We start from the raw sequence: 4,885 nt of genomic DNA on the forward strand, positions 1-4,885 counted from the left end.
GCCGTGAATGCTGTCCGAGCAGAGGTGCTGAAACTCGGCCTGGGTTCTGTTTGTCTGTGCGCAGGGCATGAGTGCCTGGACGTTATGAGAGGGGAGCAGGGATGATTGCCTGACCGAAGAGAGGTGCTGAAACTCGGCCTGGATGTGTGTCTCTGGGCCGGGCATGAGAGACTGGCTGTTGGGAGAGGACGGCAGCCATGAATACTGGACCGAGGAGAGGTGCTGAAACTCGGCCTGGATGTGTGTCTGTGGGCAGGGCATGAGAGACTGGCTGTTGGGAGAGGAAAGCAGCCATGAATGCTGTCCATGCAGAGGTGCTGAAACTCGGCCTGGATGTGTGTCTGTGGGCAGGGCACGAGAGCCTGGATGTTGGGCATGAATCCCAGTTCAAAAAAAGGACCTTTTCTGAAAGAAACACAGGAATCGCCTTCTTTTCCCGAGTTAAGACGAAATACGGATTTTTGTTAAAAAATGATTTCCTTGGGCCAGAACAAGTTCAGACTCCTTAGTCCTTCATATATACATAGAGATATATCCATTCTAAGTAAGTTCCATGCATAAACCTGCACAAACCCGGATAAATGGCCTCTTTTGGGATCAAAACACAGGAATCGCCTTCTTTTCCCGAGTTAAGACGAAATACGGATTTTTGTTAAAAAGTGATTTCCTTGGGCCAGAACAAGTTCAGACTCCTTAGTCCTTCATATATACATACATATATATCCATTCTAAGTAAGTTCCATGCATAAACCTGCACAAACCCGGATAAATGGCCTCTTTTGGGATCAAAACACAGGAATCGCCTTCTTTTCCCGAGTTAAGACGAAATACGGATTTTTGTTAAAAAGTGATTTCCTTGGGCCAGAACAAGTTCAGACTCCTTAGTCCTTCATATATACATAGAGATATATCCATTCTAAGTAAGTTCCATGCATAAACCTGCACAAACCCGGATAAATGGCCTCTTTTGAGATCAAAACACAGGAATCGCCTTCTTTTCCCGAGTTAAGACGAAATACGGATTTTTGTTAAAAAGTGATTTCCTTGGGCCAGAACAAGTTCAGACTCCTTAGTCCTTCATATATACATAGAGATATATCCATTCTAAGTAAGTTCCATGCATAAACCTGCACAAACCCGGATAAATGGCCTCTTTTGGGATCAAAACACAGGAATCGCCTTCTTTTCCCGAGTTAAGACGAAATACGGATTTTTGTTAAAAAGTGATTTCCTTGGGCCAGAACAAGTTCAGACTCCTTAGTCCTTCATATATACATAGAGATATATCCATTCTAAGTAAGTTCCATGCATAAACCTGCACAAACCCGGATAAATGGCCTCTTTTGAGATCAAAACACAGGAATCGCCTTCTTTTCCCGAGTTAAGACCAAATACGGATTTTTGTTAAAAAGTGATTTCCTTGGGCCAGAACAAGTTCAGACTCCTTAGTAGGAACCATGCACACACCTCTTTAAATGACCTTTATCCCGGTTCAGAAAAACGCCAAAGTGTCAAAAAGTACCAGGGGCATGAAGCCCGGTTCAGAAAAACGTCAAAGTGTCAAAAAGTACCAGGGGCATGAAGCCCGGTTCAGAAAAACGTCAAAGTGTCAAAAAGTACCAGGGGCATGAAGCCCGGTTCAGAAAAACGTCAAAGTGTCAAAAAGTACCAGGGGCATGAAGCCCGGTTCAGAAAAACGTCAAAGTGTCAAAAAGTACCAGGGGCATGAAGCCCGGTTCAGAAAAACGTCAAAGTGTCAAAAAGTACCAGGGGCATGAAGCCCAGTTCAGAAAAACGTCAAAGTGTCAAAAAGTACCAGGGGCATGAAGCCCGGTTCAGAAAAACGTCAAAGTGTCAAAAAGTACCAGGGGCATGAAGCCCGGTTCAGAAAAACGTCAAAGTGTCAAAAAGTACCAGGGGCATGAAGCCCGGTTGAGAAATATTTTCTGAGTGCCAAAAAGTACCAGGGGTGAGAATCCCGGTTCAGAAAATTTTCTAAGTGCCACATAGTACCAGAGGTGAAAAAGTTTATAGTACCAGGGGTGATAAAGTTGGAAAAAATTTCTGTCAGAGAACGGGAAAAGGGGACGATGGGCCGAGTCAGCCCAAGGCCCGCCCCTATTCTCCCACACGACGAGGTTATTAGCAGACGACGAAAACACCATCTGCACGATTTCAGAAACCCAGTTTTCGGAAAAATATCTGAGTACCAGACTGGGACGGTGAATTGATAATCCGAAAGATGACACTTTCCACGGCCTGAAATGATGGAGGAAGGGGGCAAAAGCTCCAGCCTGGCTCCTGGAGGAGGGGTCCAAAGGCAAGAACGTGTGTCCGAGGATGGGTGCAGGAGAGCGGATTCAAGGCGCGGCTGACCGCTGGAAGCTCCAGGCTGGTTCTTTGAAGATGTGAGGCCGGCCTGGAGGAGAATGAGTCCGAGATAGGTGCTGGAGAGCGGATTCAAGGTGCGGCTGACCGCTGGAAGCTCCAGGCTGGTTCTTTGAAGATGTGAGGCCGGCCTGGAGGAGCATGAGTCCGAGGAAGGTGCTTGAGAGCGGATTCAAGGTGCGGCTGACCGCTGGAAGCTCCAGGCTGGTTCTTTGAAGATGTGAGGCCGGCCTGGAGGAGAATGAGTCCGAGATAGGTGCTGGAGAGCGGATTCAAGGTGCGGCTGACCGCTGGAAGCTCCAGGCTGGTTCTTTGAAGATGTGAGGCCGGCCTGGAGGAGCATGAGTCCGAGGAAGGTGCTTGAGAGCGGATTCAAGGTGCGGCTGACCGCTGGAAGCTCCAGGCTGGTTCTTTGAAGATGTGAGGCCGGCCTGGAGGAGAATGAGTCCGAGATAGGTGCTGGAGAGCGGATTCAAGGTGCGGCTGACCGCTGGAAGCTCCAGGCTGGTTCCTGGAAGATGTGAGGCCGACTTTGGCAGAGCATGAGTCCGAGGAAGGTGCTTGAGAGCGGATTCAAGGTGCGGCTGACCGCTAGAAGCTCCAGGCTGGTTCCTGGAAGATGTGAGGCCGACTTTGGCAGAGCATGAGTCCGAGGAAGGTGCTGGAGAGCGGATTCAAGGTGCGGCTGACCGCTGGAAGCTCCAGGCTGGTTCTTTGAAGATGTGAGGCCGGCCTGGAGGAGAATGAGTCCGAGATAGGTGCTGGAGAGCGGATTCAAGGTGCGGCTGACCGCTGGAAGCTCCAGGCTGGTTCCTGGAAGATGTGAGGCCGACTTTGGCAGAGCATGAGTCCGAGGAAGGTGCTTGAGAGCGGATTCAAGGTGCGGCTGACCGCTAGAAGCTCCAGGCTGGTTCCTGGAAGATGTGAGGCCGACTTTGGCAGAGCATGAGTCCGAGGAAGGTGCTGGAGAGCGGATTCAAGGTGCGGCTGACCGCTGGAAGCTCCAGGCTGGTTCTTTGAAGATGTGAGGCCGGCCTGGAGGAGAATGAGTCCGAGATAGGTGCTGGAGAGCGGATTCAAGGTGCGGCTGACCGCTGGAAGCTCCAGGCTGGTTCCTGGAAGATGTGAGGCCGACTTTGGCAGAGCATGAGTCCGAGGAAGGTGCTTGAGAGCGGATTCAAGGTGCGGCTGACCGCTAGAAGCTCCAGGCTGGTTCCTGGAAGATGTGAGGCCGACTTTGGCAGAGCATGAGTCCGAGGAAGGTGCTGGAGAGCGGATTCAAGGTGCGGCTGACCGCTGGAAGCTCCAGGCTGGTTCTTTGAAGATGTGAGGCCGGCCTGGAGGAGAATGAGTCCGAGATAGGTGCTGGAGAGCGGATTCAAGGTGCGGCTGACCGCTGGAAGCTCCAGGCTGGTTCCTGGAAGATGTGAGGCCGACTTTGGCAGAGCATGAGTCCGAGGAAGGTGCTTGAGAGCGGATTCAAGGTGCGGCTGACCGCTAGAAGCTCCAGGCTGGTTCCTGGAAGATGTGAGGCCGACTTTGGCAGAGCATGAGTCCGAGGAAGGTGCTGGAGAGCGGATTCAAGGTGCGGCTGACCGCTGGAAGCTCCAGGCTGGTTCTTTGAAGATGTGAGGCCGGCCTGGAGGAGAATGAGTCCGAGATAGGTGCTGGAGAGCGGATTCAAGGTGCGGCTGACCGCTGGAAGCTCCAGGCTGGTTCCTGGAAGATGTGAGGCCGACTTTGGCAGAGCATGAGTCCGAGGAAGGTGCTTGAGAGCGGATTCAAGGTGCGGCTGACCGCTAGAAGCTCCAGGCTGGTTCCTGGAAGATGTGAGGCCGACTTTGGCAGAGCATGAGTCCGAGGAAGGTGCTGGAGAGCGGATTCAAGGTGCGGCTGACCGCTGGAAGCTCCAGGCTGGTTCTTTGAAGATGTGAGGCCGGCCTGGAGGAGAATGAGTCCGAGATAGGTGCTGGAGAGCGGATTCAAGGTGCGGCTGACCGCTGGAAGCTCCAGGCTGGTTCCTGGAAGATGTGAGGCCGACTTTGGCAGAGCATGAGTCCGAGGAAGGTGCTTGAGAGCGGATTCAAGGTGCGGCTGACCGCTAGAAGCTCCAGGCTGGTTCCTGGAAGATGTGAGGCCGACTTTGGCAGAGCATGAGTCCGAGGAAGGTGCTGGAGAGCGGATTCAAGGTGCGGCTGACCGCTGGAAGCTCCAGGCTGGTTCTTTGAAGATGTGAGGCCGGCCTGGAGGAGAATGAGTCCGAGATAGGTGCTGGAGAGCGGATTCAAGGTGCGGCTGACCGCTGGAAGCTCCAGGCTGGTTCCTGGAAGATGTGAGGCCGACTTTGGCAGAGCATGAGTCCGAGGAAGGTGCTTGAGAGCGGATTCAAGGTGCGGCTGACCGCTAGAAGCTCCAGGCTGGTTCCTGGAAGATGTGAGGCCGACTTTGGCAGAGCATGAGTCCGAGGAAGGTGCTGGAGAGCGGATTCAAGGTGCGG

Source organism: Odontesthes bonariensis, unplaced genomic scaffold (assembly GCF_027942865.1).
Source record: "Odontesthes bonariensis isolate fOdoBon6 unplaced genomic scaffold, fOdoBon6.hap1 scaffold_163, whole genome shotgun sequence".
NCBI classification, from domain to species: Eukaryota; Metazoa; Chordata; class Actinopteri; order Atheriniformes; family Atherinopsidae; genus Odontesthes; species Odontesthes bonariensis.